Source organism: Cetorhinus maximus, chromosome 16 (assembly GCF_964194155.1).
Source record: "Cetorhinus maximus chromosome 16, sCetMax3.hap1.1, whole genome shotgun sequence".
In the NCBI taxonomy this organism is placed as follows: Eukaryota; Metazoa; Chordata; class Chondrichthyes; order Lamniformes; family Cetorhinidae; genus Cetorhinus; species Cetorhinus maximus.
Window position 1 is genome coordinate 7,787,022 of NC_135894.1, and position 24,342 is coordinate 7,811,363.

General features: G+C 42.7%; 1 pseudogene; it reads left to right on the forward strand.

Moving 5' to 3' along the window:
- Positions 1-142: 142 nt before the first annotated feature.
- LOC144692033 (histone H3.3A-like) lies at positions 143-22,739 on the forward strand (annotated as a pseudogene).
- The last annotated feature ends 1,603 nt before the right edge of the window (positions 22,740-24,342 follow it).

Below are 24,342 nucleotides of genomic sequence, written 5' to 3' on the forward strand. Positions count from 1 at the left end.
GAAGGCTAATTGTAATAATATTAGATGGGAACTGAGGAATCGAGATTGGAGGCGGATGTTTGAGGGCAAATCAACAATGGCCATGTGGGGGGCTTTCAAACGTCAATTGATTAGAATTCGGGATCGGCATGTTCCTGCGAGGATGAAGGATACGTATGGCAAGTTTCAGGAACCTTCGATAGCGAAGGATATTGTGATATTAGTCAAAACGAAAAGGGAAGAATTCGTAAGGTCAAGAAGGCTAGGAACAGATGAAGCCCGTGGAGAATATAAAGAAAGTAGGAAGGAATTTATGCAATTGTCTGGAGGGCTAAAAGGGGTCATGAAAAGTCACTGGCAATCAGGATTAAGGAAATCTCAAGTCGCTTTATACATATGTAAAAAGCAGGAGCCTGGGAAAGGGTAGGCCCAGTCAGGGACAGAGGTGGGAATTTATGTGTGGAGCCAGAAGAAATGGGAGAGATGCTAAATGAGTACTTCTCATCTGTATTTACCAAAGAGTAGGACTTAGCCGTCGATTTGTCTAGGGAAGAGTGTGTACATAGCCTGGATCATGTTGAGATCAAAAAAGAGTAGCTTTTAGGCGTCTTGAAGAATATTACGGTCGATAATTCCCTTGGATTGGATGGGATCTACCTCAGAGTACTGAGGGAGGCAAGGGAGACGATTTCTGGGGCCATGACATAAACCTTTGTATCCTCACTGGCTACTTTTGAGATCCCAGAGGACTGGAGAAATGCAAATGTTGTTCCATTGTTTAAGAAATGTAGCAGGGATAACCGAGCAAATTACAGGCCGGTGAGCCTTACATCAGTGGCAGGGGAATTATTGGAGAAGATTCTTCGTGAGAGGATTTACTAACATTTGGAATCAAATGGGTGTATTAGTGAGAGGCAGCATGGGTTTGTGAAAGGGAGTTTATGTCTCTCCAAATTGACCTAATTTTTAAAGGAAGAGACAAAGATGATCGAGGATGGAAGGGCAGTGGATGTTATCCACATGGATTTCAGTAAGGCCATTGACAAGGTCCATCAAGGCAGACTGTTACAGAAGGCAACGTCGTACAGGATCAGAGGTGATCTGGCAAGATAGATGTAGGATTGGCTTGGTCATAGAAGACAGAGGGAAGCAGTGGAAGGGTGCTTTTCTGAATGGAGAGCTGTGACTAGTGGAGTTCCGCAGGGATCAGTGCTGGGACCTTTGCTGTTTGTAGTATATGTAAATGATTTGGAAGAAAATGTAACTGGGTTAATATGTAAGTTTGCAGACGACACAATGGTTGAAGGAGTTGCAGATTGTGAAGAGGATTGTTAAAGGAATCAACGGGATATAGATCGGTTGGAGACTTGGGCGGAGAAATCGCAGGTGGGGTTTTATCGGACAAATGCGAGGTAATAATTTTTGGAAGATCTAATACAGGCAGGAATTATACAGTAAATGGCAGAACCCTTAAGTGCATCGATGGGCAGAGGGACCTTGGTCTACAGGTCCACAGGTCACTGAAAGTGGCAACCCGGTCGGAAAAGCTAGTCAGGAAGGCATATGGCATTCGTGCCTTCATCGGCAGTGGTATTGAGTATAAAAGCGGGGAAATCACGCTGCAGCTATGTAGAACCTTGTTTAGGCCACACTTGGAATATTGCGTGCAATTCTGGTCGCCACATTACCAGAAGGATATGGAGGTGTTGGAGAGGGTGCAGACGAGGTTTACCAGGATGCTACCTGGTCTGGAAGTTATTAGGTATGAGGAGAGGTTGGAGAAACTCGGATTGTTCTCACTGGAGCGACGGAGATTGAGGGGCGACTTGATAGAAGTTTACAAAATTATGAGTGGCATGGACAGATTAGATAGTCAGAAGCTTTTTCCCTGAGTGGAAGAGTCAATTACTAGGGTACATCGACTTAAGGTGAGAGGAGAAAATTTTAGAGGAGATGTGCGGAGTAAGTTTTTTGCGCAGAGGGTAGTGAATGTCTGGAATTCGGTGCCAGAGGAGTTGGGGAAGCACGTACGATAGTGGTGTTTAAGAGGGAACTTTACAAATACATGAATAGGTTGAGAATAGAGGGATACGGACCCCGGAAGTGCAAAGTTTTTATTTGACGGGCAATATGAACGGCGCAGACTTGGGTGGCCGAAGGGCCTGTTCCTGTGCTGTATTTTTCTTTGTTCTTTGTTGTTCTTTGTATATATTTTTTAATTCCACCGAATGTTTTCGTCTGAAACACGAAAAATTTGTGCGACTTCATTACGTAGAACTGCATTGAACATTTGATCATTCCTCAAGCTGCTTCTAACTTATTGATTAAGCAGCTTATATTCAAGAGAATTTAGGAATCCTTCACCCTCCTTTCCTTTGTTTGTGACGTTCCCCACTCTGTACTTGTTAAATTAAAGCGCCCGGCATTGTTTCCGGTTAATGATTCATGTCACTGAAGTTTGATGATAAATTAACTCCATAATATGCTGCGTGTTATCCTGGAATCTATAAAACCGGCCGAACTACTTTACATTGCTATTTCTGCTTATATGACTATATTGACTTAGCCGATCATTGCTCTGCGAAATTGCTCTCCTGTGGAATTGTCATCATACCCCGAACAACATCGCCTCCAACTTTATTTTTCTTTTCCCTATCCTTCCAGAGTTCACTGCAGACAGAGACGTCTTTTTCCCTTCACTGCGCACGTATTCTGTTAGATTCAATATATCAAGTCATGCGGCACCCTCTGCAGAAAACTCATCAATCCTTTACGGATGATTCTTTGAATTGATTTGCGTATTCCATTACAACCTTGAAGCCGGTTTTTTTTCATTCACTTGCTGCTCTTACGCAATCATTCCATGTAGTGTTACTGTTCCAGAAACTTCCAGAAACCAAGACCTGCCACAGATATCTCAATTCCTAAAACATTGCATGCAATTTCAATGTTCATATTTATATTATTTCATAATGTTGTTCTGAAATGCTTCTGAAATCTCCTGTTCTCCGCAGGGAACATGTCATCTATCAGGTACAGAGCTGATATTCACAGGGACATTGTAGGAGAGTTAAATTTCCACGAAGTCCTTATTAATAACAGAGATAAGCCATCGAGAGAAGTAATCACGAATCATGGCGAACGGCAATTGTTACATTATTAATCAAACATGTTCAGCCACGCAGGTTTGCCCGAACACTTTAAAATTCTATCACTTAATTTTATTAACTGGACACATTGTCGAGGGAAATTGAAACATTTCAAGGCCCAGATTTTAAGTTCATTAACTATTCCACTGGCGATAAACGGCACGACGGATAGAGGCAGTAATAGAAAATATGTCCATCTTTGCCTATGGGTATTGTGCGGTCCAAGTCTAACATGAAGATGCTACTGTCTGCATGCTTTTGTGAATACAATAGTGATATGTTCACCTTTATACAACAATGATGAACATTGAATATTTCGACTCGCAGTTGATACAGGAATGGTTCCCTTCACTGGTGAGTATTGTAGAATGCTAGCCCCGTGTACTGTAAACTTTAAATTCCTCCTTCTCATTTGCTCACTGGGATGTACATTGGTCATGTTTATTTGATAGCGCCGACCTGCAGACGTAGAATTCACTCCATAAACTAAGTCTACGGCAGCAACTGGTACAATGTTTATATTTCTCTACAAGGTCCCTGATAGACCCAAAATTTCCAGCTGTTTCAAGATCAAGCCAAAAAATTCCGTATGGCCCATAGCATGACTCATCAAGTGGCCGAAAACTACAAAGTGAAATAGTTTTCAACAGTTGACGTCTTGCAAAGAGACTGAGAACAGACAGAAATCGGCAGCATCAATAAAATGATGGGCCACTCCTTTACTGATCAACACATGGAAGATTTATAACTTCACGCAAGACTATATTATAATATAATCAAATTTCGTGCACTGCCCTGGAATCTTACAATCAGTGATAGAATACGTTGTGCATATGTATGTAGTAATTATTTACCACTGTCAATTTTACTGAGTGTTTGTCACGAAACAGACTTGTGCACCTGACCCCAGTTGCCATGCCTTACTGGGAATATATATCAGTGCGGAGTTGCAATGAGGGCTATCACTAATCAGATTTTAATACCTTACACCAGCGATCATGAATCAATGGGAGTTTCTGTCCGTTTAGAGTTGTGCAAGCTGAAAGAAAGAAGGAGGTTTTTTTCCTGAAATCGTTATTTTAGTATACTGATATTTCTTTGCTTAAGACATTTTAACATGCAACAACCTGAGGAAGTTTTACGTTTGTTAAAAATGTTTGGTGATAATTGTATAAAGGTAAATGGATCGATCGACATTGTTCCTTGTGGTACCCCTCAAGCGGAAGTTGATTCCGACTATTTACTTACTGGATCTGAAACTGTACCGTTATTCCATTCCTTCGTTAATTAACAATAACAAACGAGCATGCGTACGAACAATTAGAATAAAAATTAACTGAAATGTAGCAGGAGTTGGCCACTCTGCCCCTCGATCCTTCTACGACATTCAGTAAGGTCACTGCTGATCTGAATTAACCTCGGGCTTACTGCCGTTAACAGTTCACCCCCAACTTCAGCAAGCATTTATCTAACTCAGCATTAACAAATGTCGAAAATACACTGCTTCCACTCTCTCTTGAGGAAGGGGAGTAAAGGTCTCACTTGCCCTGAGAGAAGATAAAACGTTTTCTTCATCTCTATCTTTACCGAGTGTTCCCTTTAACTTAAACTGTGGCCCCTAGTTCTAGATACTCCAACAAGAGGAATGATCACCTCCACATCCATCCTGTCAACACTGTTCTGGACCTTAAATATTTCAATCAAACCACCTATTACGCATTAAGCTCCAGTGGATGCAGCCAAGTCTGTCAAATGTTGCCTCAGAAGGCAACCTGCCCATTCCTGGCATTAACCTATTTAGCCGTTTCTTAACTGCTTCCAGCACATGTACATCCTTCCAAAAATAAGGAGGCCAATAGTGTACAGAATACTGTAGTTGTGGCCTCACCAGCTCCCTGCACAAATGGAGCATACTTACATTAGTATTAAATTCTCACAGTATTAACCGATAACATTCTGTTAGCTTTCATAACTAATTGTTGCACTAAAGTACGGTGCATCCACCGTGCACCTTTATACGCAGCACATGTCTTGAAAATAATCCACTTATTTTTGTTAAAGAGGATTTCCGATCTACTTAACTATGATGAATCCGCCTGTTTGCATTGTTTATTTGTTAAGTGCGCTGTGATAACATATTTCCTCTAGTTAATCTAACTGTCCTTTATTTCCCTGCTTCCTGCACTGCCTTCCCCCCACCATAAATCACGCCCCCCGCACCCTATGTAATTAACGAGTTCCAATCCCTATTTTCAAATCGAATGGAAAGTTACATTATCATCGGCATTTTGAACTAAATAAAACCAACGCATAAATTATCTGCCTCGCCACTTATTGTAGGGACGCAGGAGATTAAGTTCATCTGGACCTGGCGCTTGTCAGGACGCAGCCCCCAACATTTGCTCAGAGACACAACTCTGCCATTCTGCTCCCTGATTTACAGGTATTTCTGGAATGTTGCGTGCATCATCTGTAGTGATGAGCAATACAAATCACTTGTTCAGTTACTTTGCCGGCTCCGTTATTTTCAATTCATAATTTCCCAGGCTTCCTTTTCATAGTACCAACGCTTACTGAGTTAATTATTTTCTTATTGGAAATCTATAGAATTTCTTACCACGCTCTGTATGTCTCCAACTTGGTTTCCCCCATATTTTAATGTTTCCACCCTTATTCATCTGTTTTCCCATTCCTTCATGTTCTGTACAATCTCTCCAATCTCCGGACATCCCACCAGCATTTGCACCGTTAAGTGCTTTAGTTTTTCATCCCGTTAAGGTTGATATTGTCTTTATTTTTTTTTATTAGTTAGCCACGTTTGGTGGGCCCACGTCTTGATTTTTTTCTTTTTTCCTTTCTTGTCGGAAAGTAGGTATTCTGTGTATTCTGAAATATCCCTTTAACTGTATGTTGCTGCATTTCTATTGACCTATTCATTAACCTCATTTAACAGTTCGCTTTAGCAGCATCTGCACTCATGCTCTCATCATTGTGCTTACCTACGTTTAAAATGCTAGTTTGGTACAACATTTATTCCATCAAACTGAGTGTTAAATTCAGTAATGTTTTGATCAAGTCTACCTAGGGCGCCTTGATAATGAACTATTTAATTAATACTGTCTTATTACAAAGTACCAGGTTGAGCGCTGCACTATAGTTGGATCCCGAACGTCCAATGCTGCTATCCGGAAACCATTCTATGAATCCTTCAGCTGCGCCCCATTTGTTGATCAGATCGTTACAGTTTATGTAGATGAGTATCCTCCATGAATTACGCTCGGCCTTTCAGATATGAACTCATTATTTGACGTTTAGTACTTTGCCCTACCCATTACTGCTCAGATTCTGAACACAACTTCCAAAAGTGAATTCTTCACCTTATCATTTTTACTTCTTCCCAAACGCGTTCCAAATACTGATTTCCCTCTTTGTCTTGTTATCATCGTCGGTAATCAACAGAGACACTCCTCCATCATATGTCTGTCAAACTCGGTACGTATGGCAGATTTTCTTCCCTGAAGGACATTAATGAACCAAATGCGATTTTGAAACATTTGATTACATTTTAATCATCATCATTTCTGAGACTAGTTTTAAATTCCACATTTTATGAACTGAATTTTCCACCACACCATGCCCCATTCGAACTCGAATCCCCAAATCATTAACATGGGATTCTGGATAACTGGTCCACTAATATTATCACTTGGCCACGGCCTTATTTTAATTCCGTCTTCTGAGATTGTTTTGAGATTTTGTATCAGCTTATTGCCTATATTATCATTCGGGTTCTGCATTAGTTTAAGTTTGGAATGCATAGTCACAAGTAACGCACTTTAGTTAGTTTTTGCCATTTCACTGAAAGTCCCATTTTTAAAAATGATAGCCACAGCACAAGGTGCTGGAAACCATGCATGGGGGAGATGACGGACAATTTCGAATACAATTTTTTGAGTGTGTCGCTATTTTATTCCCCTTGTCAAGTTGTGTCACTCCATTTCTCTAACTCCCTCTCAGATTCTGACTTTGGAGGCGTCGACTGGTTGGTGGGATCAAGTCCCTTCCTTCTCTTCGTCTTGGCTGACATCTTTACATTTTCTCCCTTCTGCTATTGTTCTCCACTTTGTTTAAACTGACGTAAGTGTGGTTAAAAAATGAACACTGGAGCCCTTCCGTTCTTGCAAGCTATCATATAACCAATATTTACCACACCTCACTTGATAAGCCTTCTGAAATACTCACATCTCCCAAACCCGGTACTTCCCCGAGCGCGACGTTTTATGCCTCAAATGACAAGTCCATACCAGTCAGATTGCAGAAACAGACCGTGACCTTATTCTTTTTGGGGAAATTATCACTTATCTTTCTCCATTTTAGAGGATGGTATTGAGGATGGAATAAGATTTACGTTGAACAACATTTTCAAGGCCATTACAGCCTGGGGTTGGAATTGAACCTGGGACTCACCTGTTCAATGAAAGGGGTTTTACCAACTGAGCCACAAGATCGCAAACAAATGCATGAACAATTTGTTATAACTGCCCAACCGTAAGTTGATGTGGTAACATTCAGCCTCACTATGCGATGAGTAAATTGAAGCGAAAGTTTATCAACAAGCGGAAATCTCACAGGTGAGATCGGTATGAAGTTACACACTTGTGTTTCGAGTTAATGGGTGCCTATACTTTCATAATTTTCAACAGGCTAAAAAACCAAATCATAGAATTGAAGTGTATTAAGAGCACGGAGGCAGGTGGCTGTTCTCATCACGCCGTTTCCAGATGCCCATATCGAGAAATTCCAAGGAAGATGGAAGAAGACCATTGGAAGGGTTTCCGAACACTTCGACTACAGTCGAAAATTTGTTCGTCACAAGCTCCAGATGTCAGCATCCATTGGGTCATTTGTTCACTGGATAGTTGAACAGCTCTCAAATCTCATGTGCTGTTTGCTTGTCAGGTCTATTTTCCCCAGGTATCACATAAAATCTGTTGCTCCTTAATAGGCTACCTTAAAATCAATCCTGATTGTTTCGAATGCCATTGAAGGAAAGCTATGATTTCTGATCCTTAAAGCTTGCTAACTGCAGTCAGGAGTATGAGCACAAATGTCGATATGTCAAAGGTTATAGAATTAAGAAGCAAGAGAAATAAGACCTAATTGAGCAGTTGAAGATTAGATCCCATGAGCAAACAAGAGTTCAATGGTAAAGTAAAATTGGAAAGTCGGTGAGTGAGTAATGTCCCAAAAGAGGAGCCTTCAAAATGCCTGTCCGAAATCAAAAATTGAATTTTCAAAGAAATATTTAGTGCTCGATAAAAACAATATCAGGCCAGCATAATATTCAAATTAAAGATTCCTGTTCTTAGTGACAGAGTTTTCTTCCGAATGATTTTATCTGGGAAGGATCAAAAAATCATATCGATTGGAGGGGAAAGAAAATACACAGACAATGATAATTATAGATTGAGCAGGCCTAGGGAGCTACTTAGCATTATTTTAGCATCATGGGAAATAGTTTGCTTTAATTTCTTGTTCTTATATTTTAATCTCAAAGAAAGTAAAGCACTCATGTAAAATTATAAGGTGGATCATTGATAGGTGTGGTCTCAAAGTGTTTATTACTAAGTCTGCTTGACAGAGGCCAAGGTTCACGTTGCAACGCGAACGAATTTCGGATTTTCTGCAGCTTATTCGAACGTAGGCCGCATGCGCTGCATCATCCGCAGTCATGGGCGTGATGAAATGCCTAACGAAGCCCACACAGTATTTTAGAAAATTTCTTTGTTTTTGAAAAACAAAGAAAGTGAATGGGGTCCACCCAATTGTTGATAGGATATTAGAAGATCAGAAATATAAACAGGAGTAGACCAATCGGGCTCGCCAGACTGCCCCACCATTCAGTCCTATCATGGCTGAGGCAATGCGTTCTTAAATCCACATCTGTGACAAGTCCCCAGAATGCTTAAAATTATTCTCCTTCGAAATCGTGTCTACATCTACATTGAATATACTTAGTGACCCAGCCTCCGCTGCCCGTTGCGGGAGAAAATTTCAAACACCAGCAATGCTGCGATTAAACGGAACACATACCTCCTCTTCTCCCACTTAATTGGAAAACTCGTTAATTTTTAAACAGCGCAACTTGAGCAACGGCCAAATAAATCCCATTCAGAATCTTATATTTAACAGAAACTTTACATTTCGGTCCTCTAAACTTCAATGCTTTCCACATCGCATGCTCAGCCTTCCCTCAAAAAATACCCCCTTATCACAGGAATCGGTCCCCTGATTCATCCCTGAGCTGCCTCTAATGCAATTAAATGGTTCTTTAAATAAGCTAATCAAAACTGCGCGATGTATTCTAGCTGTGGTCTCAGCGATATTTTGTTCTGTTGCCTTGCAATGGAGAGCACTATTGCCTTTCCCTTCTGAGTTTGCTCCAGACGCACGCTGAAATTTTAACGTTCATGTACTTGGATACCGGTGTCCCTTTTATCAAATTATCTTACCGTTAATCTTCATTTTGACATCATTCTGATTTTATATTCTTCCAGCCCCTGGAAAACCTCATGTTTTCGCACATTATACTTCATTTCTCAAATTTTGGCCACTGACTTAACCAAACTATATTCATTTTCATATGTTTTGCATCCTCCTCAGAACTTGCTTCGCTCCATATCTTGGCACCGTTCACAGAATGGGTTATAATGCGGGCTGCCCGTTCATACAAAACACTAATGTTGAGCATAAATACCTAAGGCCATATCAACGATTCTTTCCACTTTAGAGAGTTTGCTTGAAGAGTAGTTATTAAAGTTGGAAAGGCTTTGTGAAGTGAATTCCTGCCAGGGCCGATGAGATCAGTTGTTAGATAATGGAGCTATCTGAGACCCGTGTTTGCTTCTTTATCTGTCTAACACATGTTACTTATTGCATTATTTCTGTAAATGTTTAACAGTTTGCAGGGGGAAACATACTCACCTGCCACTCGCAAACCTCTAGCATTCAGTGCTGGAATAAACTATTTCAAAACAAATATTGTTTGACTGAATGATTCTCAGTCTTAAAAACCTAGATCCTAAAAACAAAATGTTCCATTTTAAGTACAACTCTAAAAAAAACACCAACTTATTTGTAAATTGAGAAAGTTATAAGATGCCAACTGGCATAAGAGGCGTCATTCAAAGGCAGAAAGCAGAGCTGCACTTAAAATCATCTCTCACTTTATACAGTCATAGGCTGGCACTGACACAGCACATGCACATGTACCGAAACTGCCCCGCATGTATTTTGAGATGCAAGGAAACACGTAATTATTGTTTACACGCGTCTGAAAAGGTGGGAAAAGTTCCACTTTCCACCTTTCATCCAGTAGATGCTGTGATTGGCGACAGCGATTCACTGTTCGTTTGTACCAACCAATTTATAATGAGATTGAAAATATTCCACCTGGCGAGGAGCCGACTCAGGCAACTAGATCAAGTATAAATTTTCCTTTCGCACCGAATATTGACTGGGTAAATGTCGCTTTACTTTCCTTTGTTTTCTTTTTAAGTGACAATGAACTGAATGAACTCGATCAGCATTCCCCTCTTTGTACTCATTTACAGGAATCAGATTCCGGTGGTTGTGCCTTTCTCCTTCTGTGCTGTGAAATGAGACATGAGTTTGGAAAGATTCTCCTTACTATTTATCATTCAAATAATGTTTCTTTTTGCCCTGTTTTGGCGTAAAGTGCCAGCAGATATCAAGGTTTCTGTTTCCCGCTCGGCTGCAGACTACGAATTTCAGGTATCCGGATGGGCCTAGAGGACCTCATCCGTTGATTGTCTGAAAACAATCGAATCATGCTAACGGTGGCAAACTGCAGCTGAACTAAAAATTGGAGGGAGGTTGAATGATAATCATACAATCATTTCGAGCAATTAGTTAAGTAAACCATAGATGAATAATCATGGGTAAATGTCAACTACCACGAAATTAAAAGGCTGATGAGTTTGGCAACGATGTTGAGGGCACGGATATCAACAAGGCTTACAGTAAAACTTCCAACCCATTATGCAAGAAACACAATCTATCTGTACTTGATAGAGAGCATAACTTTGGAAATAAGAGGATTATAATGATCATAGTATATTGGACTTTAAGTTAATAGCAAGAAATGACAAAGATCTTTGCAATAGATTGGGGAGCACAACCAAATTTGAATGAGTGGAATAAAAATTGTTAAAAAATTGCAATATTGGCAAATACTTATGTATGCCAACAATGAGAAAGGTTTATATAATTCTTAAAGAGTCCAGGAAATATATTGCCTGACAAAATATATGATCCATTGAAACACAAGTGAGACACTGTGGCTGAAGAAAGGTACAAGGAACAAATGGAACAATGTTTAAATTGAACAGGCACTCCGTCATTTCGCGCTGAAACACCCGTCATAAGTTGGCACTGAAGTGGCCGCCTTACTTCTCATTCGCAATTTAGCTCCATTTCCAATCTTCAATTGTCACTGTCACTGTCAGCGATATATGGCCAGAATTTTAAAGCAAAATATGTCACTGTGAAAACTGCTGCAGTGACCATAACAGCGGTCTCTGTGCTGATCTATTGGGAGAATTTGCCATTTTGATTTGCTCAGGAACACAAATGTTCATTTCTCAGCAACTGAACAAACTGCAAAAACGGGTGATCAACAAACTGATCATTAACAATGTTCACTCGGGTTACCGCCCTGGCGCGGATTTTTTTCCATCGTCTTCCGGGGTAGCGGAATTTTCGGATGTATTTTATCTCCATTTCTCAATTTTATTTTATATTTTATTATTTAATTGTTTGACAATCAGGCACATGTTAACATCTACCAGAGACCGCAGGGGACTCCGGGCTCAAAACAGCAAGAATCAGAATGACACAGAGGTGGAAAACAGAATCAAACCCTTTATTTGCCTGTTCACTGTATCAGGCAGTTTTATGATGCTGTGGTTGACAGCTGCTGTCTGTTCTGCAACTATCAGCTTAGCCGTTAATTACCGACCCGATTTTACATCCCTGACATACATCGCCTCTCAAACTAGTTATATGTTGATTTATTTGAGTTCCTGTCCAAAAACTTGCGTCTATGCAGCCACACAAGCTGTTACTATCCTTTCACGCAGATAAACCCCCTCCATATGAATGAAAGCAAACCGCCTTAATGCTCATGAGCTGAAAATCCTGCTTTTCATCCCAAACATTTCAGGTTCTTTGTTAAAATACATTTCAACCAGTTTCCTGAACACCTGTTTTTGCTGTTCGTTCCGTTTCTAGCAAATCTACATTATCTAATTGATCTGCGTAAATTATTTGTGTTTCAAAGTTTCGGGTCAATGGGTTTAATTTAATGCATTCTCAAGTCAGGGAACTGATGGCAGAAGATAATCATTTTAATCATGGGGAGGCTGCGTGCGGTGTTTGAACCTTCCCTCCGAACCGCATACACAACACTCATGCACAACACCTTAACCACTCGGTCACCACAGCAAGACAAATGCAGCCTTATTCCATGTCGGTACAAAATGTCAGGCATAATGTAATGTACAAAACATCAGACAATTGTCTGGAATCATTCACTCATCACCTTCACCCTCATGAGCCCTTTTCTAATCTCCCAGCCCATGTCGAAATGAAATTCCTGAATCGCGGAATCCTATCTTTCAGAAGGAAGCCTGTCGGCCCATCGAGTCTGTCCATGCTCTTTGATAGATCTGTAAATACTGTTCCACAAACCAGCTTTTCCCCATTACCCTGTAAATTAGTTCCATTGAAATCCCGATTGAATCTGATTTCACCTTCCTTTCAGGTGAAAAACAAAGTCGCGTGAAAACTGGCAATATGAAAATAATCAGAACTGCCAAAGAAAGAAATGCAACATAAGTTTGCGATGCCTCTTTGTGGACAGTGAAGGCGGCTGTGGGATGCAAGTGAAACGAAGCCCGGGTCCCGCCTTCGGTAGAGCATCAGACTTTTATCCTGAGGGTCCAGGTTTCCATCGCTGTTTGGGCGTTGCCTTTTTGGCTCAAAGTGTTCACTCCCAGCAAAACGGCAACAAAACGAGTCATGGAGGTTGAATTCTTCAAGGAGAACTGAAGAAACGGAGAACCCTTTAGTTTGAAGAAAAATACCCACCGTCTCGTAATTGTGGTAGCTTCGATCGATTTTAGAATTGTTTCCGGATTTCCAGTTACTCTAAGTGTGAAAAGTGCTTCCTGATTTTTCCTTGGTTGGCACGATCGCTGTGGATCAGAGGCAAAAACATGTCAAGATTCAACCCCATTCTTACTGGCGGGAGAAACAGTTTCTCCGTGTTTAACCTAACAAATCACTTTAACAGGTTTAAACCTTCATTCTTCTATACTCAAGGAAATAGAAAAGTTTGGAAGCCCCGAAAAGGGGGGGTGGGGGTGGGGGGGGGATGTTATGCAGGGATCAGGAAAAAGGCGAAGGATTGACACTAGGTGAAGTTCTCCTTCTGAAAGCCAGCACAGACAGGATGGGCCAAATGGCCTTCTGTATTGTGCCCATTCTATGATTATGTTCTCTCTGTCAGTGTGTAGGCAATGAGTTGAGGTCACAATGAGATTCTTTCAACTGAGACTTGGACACGACCCCAGGTTAGGGTTGCCGTGAGGCTTGGAATACATCGACAGCTTTTACTATTTTTCGTTCTTGGGTGAGAGAATTGCTGGCAAGGCCAACATTTATTTGTGGAGCCTTCTTCTCCATTATAGATGTTTAATTCTCCACCATCATTCGCCACTGTACGTGCAAGCTCTGTGCAGCTTAAATCTGCTCCTTTGATTGTGGGATCACATCGAAAGCGATTGTCTGTGAGGACAGGAGGCAATAGGCACAAAAACCAAGTGTTGTAATGGGAATGAGATGCACAGGATTTGGAGAAGGCACTAGTTGAGTCTCAGTTGTTGTATCAGGTCTGGCTCTGGGCGCTGCTCTTTATGAACGATGTGGTGATGTGGAGGATGTTGGAAAGAGGGCAGGAAAGATTCACGAGAATACTCCTGGAATGAGGAACTTCAGTTATGATGGTAGATTGGAGAAGTTAGGACTGTTTTCCTGGGAGAAAAGAAGGCTGAGAGTCGATTTGATAGAAGGATTGAAAATCACGAGGTGCCTGGTCAGAAGAGACAGGGAGGAAGTGTTAGCGTTCGTGAAATGTTCAAGACTTCGAGGGTAGAAATTTAAAGTAGTTCGTTAAAAAAAAGCAAAAGTGACACGAGGAAAAACTTTACTTTCCCTGCAAAAAGTGGTTAAGGCCTGGAATGCACTGCCCGAGAGTGTGCTGGCGGCAGGTTCAAAGGAAGCATTAAAAAGAGAGCAACACTGTTGTCTGGCTTTAAATCCGTGCCTGCGGCCCTGGGTCCTAGGGTACAATCCATTGGAAATAACTTTTTTAAAAAATTACCAAATTCCTCCTGCAATCATGAGTATGGGTTTCGGTAAAGGGGCTGTCACTCGGTAAAATGTTGGGACTGAGCTTTGGTTTAGTGTCTGGATTTGAAGAGGGTTAGGAGGGAGTTCAAGAAGTAAACAAAGTTCCAGAGGGGGAAAACTGAAAGATTGGCGAGGAGGAAAAGCGAGGAATATGAATGGCGTTCTCCATCTTTCAAATTTTACTCAATGAAGAACCCAAAGGGAAAAGCATCCCCGTGCCAAGCAGCTGCTGATTAGTGCAGTGAGCGGCAAATAGAACTGAAATTAGCAGAATTCTGGTGTTTACTGAGGGAGGGTAAACGCGGTAAGCAAGGAAACAAAAGATGGTGGATTCTGAATAGCTGCCGTCAAAAAGCAAAGGAAATGAAGGAAAAAAGTAAATTTTAAAAATGAACAAAATGGTGGCAGAGATTAAAGTGTAAATTACTCTGTCATGTTGCGGTCACAGTTTACAAGATGCACGTTTATTGTCAGATTATTAATGAACTCTGCGTGTATATTCATTCCCAAATTGAGCATAGCCCGGCTCCTCTCGGTTTTAAAGTATCTTGAATCAGCAAACTGTCCTCGATTCAATCTACCAAACCACTAATTTCACAGAAATTCCGATTCAGCCCAATTGAGGTGAAGGAGCCAGTTTCTGTGTTAACGCGCACACGGAAATGTCGCCTGACTGTGTGGGTTCAGGGCCCTTCTTTTCAACGTGCGCTCATATTCCGGGATCTCTGAAAGCAACCGCAGATTCTTGACTCTGTTGATATACAATCTTTATCAGCATCTGTCTCCCATATACCTACCAAATTCAAATTCTGTTTCCAATTTCGCGTGCTTTCGCTGTATAAATACCACAGCTTTCGCCCCTTCAGGGAATTGAACCTCGATCTCCTGCGTAACAAATGGGGATACTAAACACTATGCTAACGAGTGAATTGAACTGCACGATGTGTACATGCTTAGATCTTCCATGCCTCTGACATGCACACACAAACTCATTTACAGCGCAGCAAAGCAATGATCATTGCGCTGTTGTAGAGGAGGTGCTTTCCGACTGATCTAAACGAGCATAATAATCGTCCTGGGTAAAGCAATCTATCATATATAAAGCCACAAAATGCAGTGGTGAACATGTGGTGTGTGTGTGTGTGTGTTATGCGGAGGTAATGATAGAGAGGTGGAGAGAGAGACAGAGAGAGAAAGAGCCAGTGATGATGCCAGCTGACTTGAGGATTGAGAATGTTATATCCGTGTTGAAGAAAGTAGCGGTTGGAAATCTTCTCATTAGAATTTCTCCCGCATGTGTTTTAGGATCAAAATCTCACTTTAACGGATCAAAATAATCTCCGGGCTTGGCGTTTCTTATTTGAGAGGTTTAAAATTAAAAATAAAAAAAACAAAACATGCTGGAAAAGCTCAGCAGGTCTGGCAGCGTCTGTGGAGAGAGTAACCAAGTTAACGTTTCGAGTCGGCATGACTTCCTCAAACTGCGATTGGCGGGAATGGAACACGAATCAGCTGCGCGGAAGACAGATTATATCCCCCACTGCACCACTAACGCTGATGACAGGCCCTTCAATGCCGGGAAAATGCCAAGACACTTACCAAGAGCGTTATCATTAAATATTAAACGTCCGGTTGCTATGCAGCCATTCACCATCTCATCTGGACACATCCTTTGTTTTTTTTAATAGAACCATTACAATTCTGTTCAGCTTTTGTACCATGAAACCTTTTCTCTCCTCCACCCCAACAACCCACCGCCCCAACAAAAACCCTCACTCAGCTCTTTTGTTAACCCTGCGCCCTCCCGCTCTCCACTGGTTTAAACATTGTATTCTTCTAATTTCTTTTGTTCTGATGAAAAGCCATCGACCTAAACAGTTCACTGTGTTTGTCTACACTGATGCTCTGTGACCTCCTAAACATTTTTGGGTCCTTTTTTGTTTCTGTTTTTTTTTCACTTTTCCAGTGACTACACCGTTTCCCTTTTCCATTTGAAAGGTTTGCGAAAAAAAGTTGCGAACAATATTTATATTCCTCGCTCTTGCTCCTTGCTAATCTTCCAGTTGTCTTCCTCCATAGATCTGTTTGTCTCGTGAACTCCCTCCCAACGCTCCTCAATTCCTGACACTAAACCACAGCTCAGTCCCTATGCTGAAGCCACTGACTGCCCCAGTAATGAAGTCCCCCTTCCTGATTTCTGCAGTGATTTGACACAAGCTTACCAGATGCTAAGGGAAACAGATCAGTCAGTCGAAGAGCCTATTTCGATTGGCTGGTAATCTCGGAGTGTAAACATTAAAACCAGAGATTCCGGCATGGAAATTAGGAAACAATTCTACACACAAAGCGAGCTAGAACTTCAGGGTCACATTCTGTGAACGGAATCTAATGTTTGATTGATTGTTATATTTTCAATCTGAAATTGATCGAGTTTTGTTAACGGAGGGTATTAAGGAATCTGAGGCAAAGGCGAGCAGATGGAGTTAGTAACAAATTAGACGCAACATCATTGAACATATTCCAGGGGCTAACTCGCCTCAGCAACAGCAAACTTCGAGGGAAACAACTCACCTACAGCCTTCTGGGCTCAACATTCAGTTCAAGAAATTTACACCATAACATCTGCCTCTATGTTGGTTCTTGCGCCTATTTTTATTTTCCTGGTTTGGTTTTGTCACGATTCTTTCTTTCTAAATCATGTGACATTTAGGTGGTTGCTATGCTGCCACTCAGAACTTCATCTGGACACATTTTTTTATTCTTTACTGTACCCACAGGAATACAGAAATGTTACAGCGCAGCAGAAGGTCACTCAGACCACCCTGTCTGCAGCAGATCTCCGAGTGAGACATTCCCTGGCTTCTCCCCCTAGCCCTGCACAATGTGCCATGAAAAATGTTGTCTCCTGCCTCACAGGCAATCACATTCGAAACGACGGCACTACCACTGGATCAGATCTAAGCTCTGCAGTCCTGCCACATCGAGTCATGCATGGTGGTGGACAATTAAACAGCTAACTGGAAGGGGAAGCTGCGTGAATAAATGAAGGCCTGTTCACACAGCATTGTAAATGCGTCCTCCTGGCCTGCACATGCCTTGCTTGGTTTGAGTGCATCAACAGTCGGTGTTGCACTTGGAACCTTTAAGCTTCGTTGACCAGCGAAGCTCATTTAACACTTATGTCTATCCTTAAGTATTTCTTTGATGTTATTCATTTTGGGCTTGTCTTGCAAGTCTTGATGGAATGTGTCTATGTGATTAACAAATGGCCAATTCTGCCGACTATTTCTGCACCAGAAAAATCATACGATGGACCCCTTTCTCTGCATCTGCTTATGAAGTTGTCCATGGGTTCGGTCTGTGGTGGAAATGACATGACATGTCGATGATGAATTCTGAAGTTGAACGTGATTCTGAACCGGTCTTCCAATATAACCCATATCTTTGAGCATCCTTTAGCTCTTCTGCTGTTAATCCTGACATGTTCAGCCTGCGTAGACCTTCATTCACAAATTTAGGCGAATTTTAATGGCTTGCTTGTCTGGCTCAGGCACACCTGAATCAAGAAACCATAGCTCTGTTCAAACTTTTTGAATTCGGGAGGTAGTTCAGCTGCATCCGAATTCAATCTGGGGAATTTTGTGGACATTTTGACAAAGTCCCTTTGACCTTCCTTCTTCTGTAGTACCTGGAATGACTGTCACTGTGGCTGCTTTTGCTGACTTATCCAAAGTTGTGCCAATATAATCGCAGCCTTCTCTGGCCTGATGTTTATGCAGTTTTGTTTATTTATTTTCATTCTTTGACTCTCCCTCGCTCACTATCAATCCGGTCCACGCCCTGGTCAGTCGCCTTTCTTGACTGACCTAATCTGGAGCTGGTCCTTTTGATACCCTCTCCCACTCACTGAACTCACAGGCCATGCACTGCAATCTCACCATGAGGGATCCGTCTGCTTCCCTGCGCTTCATTTGAACACTATCTGACTCTGTTTTACAAGCTTTTCTGTACAGTCAGCGCGCTGTCTTCTTAATGCTTTCCGAACTTCGGCTCTCTTTAGGTCTGATCAAAACTTCAAGAGTCGCCTCATGCCATGTAGCAAAACCTGACACTGTTCACCAATCGGATCTGTAGTTAATCTTAATGCCAGGCTGTCTGATCACCGCTGAACACCATTTTCTGTTGTTATAATGATGGAGGCGCCAACCACCATTCAAATATATGGCTAATGCTTTGAGATACTTTGCCCCATCAATTGCATGTCGTCAGCTGTGGTGTCCTGGTAGTGAGCATAGCTGCTTTTCAAGCAGTTGTTCTGAGTTCTATTCCCAACAATCGCAATTTGTACATTTTAGATTTCTGAGTTCAGGGGCTCCAAGCAGGAGTTGATTCTGATGAGATGAGATTTTGTTCCGAAAACAGACGCGGCTGTAATTCAAGTGAAGCGATTTCCAAGGTCCACTTATATAAGGGAGGAACATAGTCATGTAGGGATTTGAAATTGAGAATGAGAATTTTATAATGGAGACATTGGCGGGTCAGGAGCGAGTTTTCTAGGTCAGCAAATGCGGGGTGATTGGTGAGGTTTCATATATTTAGATTAGGGACACATAAATACTTGTCCAGAGGTATAACGCTTCAAGACATCACAGCTGTGCCTTGTTCTGCTCACAGGCAGCAGTGAAACAAAGACTGGATTGCACGGCCCATTTCCCTTCTAGTAAGTCATGCTGCTGTCCCTGAAAGGCAAATTACAAAACCCAAGTGCATTTTACCCTAGAATAAGCAGGATTTCAGTCTGATTTCTCAGGATATGACCTACATCACTTCAGATAAAACATAAATACGCAAGGAACTGAGCACAGCCTTGAAATTTTCACAGGAAACATTGAGTTGGGAAAGAGGTGAAATATTGTAAGAACTCATCTCAAAAAATTGAAAAATGCAGGAAAAATTCGGCTGCTCTGATAGTTTCGGTTTAGGGGGTCAATTATTGAAACCTTCGATAGACCTGAAATATTTACTAACCTTCCTCTTTGGGAGCTGATTGTAGCACCTTTGTTATTATTTCAGATTCCCAGCGTGAGCAGTCTGTCCCTTTCTGAACAATAAAACAATCTCTGTGCTGGAATCGACATTCAAATAAAGAATTAGGAAGCAGCAGAGGGAAAACGTTCAGTGAATTAGTGAATTTTACTGAATCCGAGTAATCCTATCGCAGCACCACACTAAAGTTCAGGGAAAACCTTCATTATCAGCGATGAGGAACAAGCCTGAGTTATGTTTTAAATGGAAGATAAGTGAAGGTTGAAAACCTTTTTATTAGAATTACACCTGCGCGTGATTTCCGTGCAAGATCTCACCGAAACGGATCAAATAAAGATCCGAGTGTTGGGTTTCTGATTTGAGATTTTTAAAAAATCAACAAACTGCGATGTTAGGGAATTGAACCAGAGTCAACTGCTAGAAAAGCAAAGCCACTCACCACTATACCACCATCACTGAACTCGGTACTTTTGCAGCTGCAAAGTCTCCCAAGACACTTAAGAGGAGCGTTATCGTTAAAAAAATAAGCTGATGCTCAGCTAAGAAAGGAGAAATTAGGTCTGGTGACAAAAGTTTTGTCAGAGAGGTAGACTTTAAGGAGCTTCCTAAAGATGAGAGGGAGCTGGAGAAGTGGAGGGGTTTAAGGAGGGAGTCCAGAATTTTAGACCAGGATAGCTGAGTGCACGGTTGTCAATGCTGTAGAGATTAAAACCCGGAATGCACAAGATGGCAGAAGAGCAGGAATCTGGAAGTTTTGTTGGGCTGGAGGAGGTTACGGAGAAATGAAGAGGTGAAGTCATGGAGAGATTTTAAAGTAAGGATGAGGGTATTAAAATTGAAGCATTGCCGGGGGAGGAGCCAGTGTCGGTCAACAAACACGGGGGTGATGAGTCAACTGGACTAGATTCAGGTGAAGTTCCAGGCAGCAGAATTTTGGATGAGCACAGGTATGTCTGGGGTGGAAGATGGGAGGCCGGCCAGGGGAACACTGGAATAGTCAAGCCGAGAGTAAACAAAGGCATGAATGAGGGTTTCAGCAGCAGATGAGCTGAGGCAGGTTCACAGTTGGCCGATGTTTAGGATGTTCAAGTACTGAGTGTTCATCTGATAACAGCCTGTCAGTCTGTCTAATATCATATAGTTATATCAGAGACATTAGGGGTAAAATGGATACAGCGTCAGCCATTATTGTTCAATATTAAGATTGTTACTGTGTCTGTATCTCTGGAACATTATGTCGCTGCGGGACTTTTCACATTTCACTGCAATCAGAAGCTGAACAAAATGTCCCAGACTGTGGCCAAGGACTGAGACCCTTTAAAGCTGACATTTGCCCCATTAAGTCGCTCAACTGGGATAATTCCCTGCAGGATATTAGCTGTTCATGAACCATTAATATGAATAATTCCTGTCACTGGGTTCATTGAGAGGGATGGAGAGTCAGTGAACAGAGCGGAGTGTCACAGTTGTTCTGTTCCTGACTCTCCCCCTCCCAGTAGTTTAATGAGGACTCGGTCTCCCAGGGAATGTGTTGTCTCGAATTCGGCCCGATTCCCGTCTTTTAACACTGAGTGAACTGACAGTTGTCAGTAACTCCAGTATGGGGGGTTGGGGGGGCGGGGGTGGGGCGGAGGGCGGGGGGGTGGGGGGGGGCGGATGCGGGGATGTTCCACGTGAATTTCACTACATTCAATGGCAGAATCTCTATTGACACAAATCTGTTTTCAGGCGCCTCAAACAATTCATCATAATGTGCAGGGACCCGGCAATCACACACTGTAGAGGAAGCTGCTGATTTGTGGAGTGCAGCATGGGACAGAGAATTCTTCCCCAGCTTGTCACACAGAGGACATGCTCGTACCTTGGCCCAGCTGTTCAATTGAGCCCGAGGTCTATCGTTCTCTACACACAGGATAACATTCTCCTGTCTCACGGCTTTCATTTCAGCCTGTCACACTCAGTAGCTGAACTCTAGTATGTATGGAGGTGGATAAAGTGATGTTCGATCTGCGATGCTCGACTGCGCATGTGCATTACCCAACCATGTAAGTTCAGCTGTTACCAAGTGAAGTCCAGCAGAATGTGGCTGTGAAAGCAGCTGGTGAGGGACTCTGTGTCTCAGTGTCCTGATGTGGCTGTTTTCATTCTGACTGGAGGCTAAACGTTGAGTCTCAGCCTCCTGCTGCCTTTCCTCCTTCCCTCTGGCTGCCTCACTCGGCTCCTTTCCGCTGTCACTGTACAGAGTGTCGGTTTTCACTAATGCTGAGCACTGCTCGGTGCCACAGGTGGAGGTTCACACGGTCCTGGTGGGAGATGGTTCCTCCTCCCCTCATCCTCCAGCTTGGCCATTATCCCTGCAAACAGGAGTCGGCTAGTCTCCAACCCAGGCCCGGGTGAATGACACTGTTTTCCCTGTCTCTGTGGAGACCCACTCCCATTGCCATGGTGACCAGCGGCAGGAGACTGCACACTGACCTTGGTCTTCACTTTTTCACCTTCTGTGCACTCGCTTCTGCAGCCCGGTCAGCAGCAGGGTCCAGCTACAGATCAACAGTGTGCTGGGCGGCCTTCAGCTCCTTCTTTAACTCTGCAAAAGGAATATCTGAATGTCTCCGAAATCAGTCAATTCGCAATGAATAGGATTGAATAAAAGGGTTCTTTGTTTATTGCAGCTATTAGTATCTGCCTCTGTAAATCCACCAGCGGCAAAGCGCCCAGGAAGCAGCTGCCACCAAGGCAGCCCGGAAATGTCCCTCCACTGGCGAAGTGAAGAAATCTCATCGCTACAGGCCGGGTACAGTCGCGCTCCGAGAAATCCACCGATACCAGAATTCTACCGAATTGCTTATCCACAAACTGTCCTTCCAGCGCCTGGTGAGGGAAATTGCCCAGGGCTTCGAAACTATCCTGAGGTTTCAGAGTGCGGCAATTGGAGCATTTCAGGAAGCCAGTGAGGCCTACTTGGTTGGCCTGTTTGAGGACACCAACCTGTGTGCCATCCATGCCAAAAGAGTGACCGTAATGCCCAAAGACACCCAGATTGCACGACGGAACCGGGGGCAGCGTGCTTAAACTCTTTGCTTCATCACATTTCCTCCAGACTATTTTGAAGTCACATTTAAACATTTTCTAAAACATTATTGGACCGTAGGTTTGTCTTCTTGTGGGGGCTGGGCCTTTATTTTGTATTTTTGTTAGTTTTGAGTATTGATTGTGACTTAATGAGGAAATAGCGAAAGATTTTGTAAACATTCCTTCGAACTCTTGGCTCAGGTTGCAAAATAAACATTAGTATCTTTACAAAAAATGAAATGGTCGAGTTTGACCTATACATGTATGTCTAATCGGAGGTATTGAAGAAATGATTGTGCAGAGTGATTTTTTAAGCAGTTTTCTGGCTAGTTTTACACTCTACGTTGTTCGCCATGACCCCAGGCCTATTCAATAACCTCACTTTTCCCTGTCACTGCGGCCTTCTCGATGTTACAGTCGGAGAAAATAAAGAACAAATCTTACCGCTTAATCTCAAAATTTTCCCCAAGACCTTCCCTCGCCCCTTCTATTTGACAGTGCGCGCCCCCACCTTCCTCTCGATCCTTCTTGTCGCTCACCGCAGACAGCGGCTCGATTCTGGTCAGCAGCTCCGCGATCCAGAAAACCAGACATAACTTTCGTGTCGCTGCGGCTGGATCTGCCGGGGACGCCGAGTGCTCGGCAGCAATAAGGTCACTGATGTCCAGATGGCCGAAAGGGATTGTAATAATAGTGGGCAAAGCCTGATAGGAACCTGCTGATGGAGTGAGAATGGTCAATGGTCAGAATGGCAGCAATGGTCAGAAAAGACTGAAAATTAGTGGCGGGAAGCAAAAAGATCTGGGGACAGTTTATGACAAGGATTGGTGACTATACCAATCTAGAGATTTGTTTGATCTCTATTGGAATGCAGATGTTTCTAGACCATTTTCATTTGGGTGTAATTATTAAACCTCAAGTGGACATTTTGTCCACTCTAAACTAAGTTGAAGAAAACATCTCCCAATGCGGGGATGGCACTGAGAAAGGGTGGAAACTGAAACAATTTTTGAATGAAGCATGAGCGGCAGATGAAGAGAGTTCCGTGCTTGAGATAAACAAGTAGCGAGGATCATGTCCCGAATGTGCTGGAGGTTTTGCAAGTCCCCTTGTGGTGAGGACTGGCCTGCGGTCATTGTTTCTCTGCTCTCCATCCCGAAAGCAGGAAGTCCAATTTCTAGCCCAGGGTGCACCATGCGGGCTGACTCAGCACAGGGCCGAGTGCTGCATTACTAGCGGCCTCATCATGTGGAGGAAGTTTCAAACTGCAGCAGGAATGTGCCCCATCTCCCTAAAGATCACATTCGGAGGATGAAGCAGAGAATTCTCCCAATGTCACAGCCCTTACACGCAGAAAGATTAGGTTAACGGGCCATTTATTTCAAAGAATATCCGAAAAAAATCAGGGTAGTTGTTTCAAGCCAGTTCTTCCCCCCTCTCACCCGCCTCCCCCACTAAAAACAACTCCATGCCGGTCATGCTTCCCTCCTCCCACCCTCTATCACCATGCCGTCCTGGATTCCCCTCCCCCGTCTCCATGCTGGCCTGACTCCCCCTCCCCCGTCTCCATGCTGGCCTGACTCCCCCTCCCCCGTCTCCATGC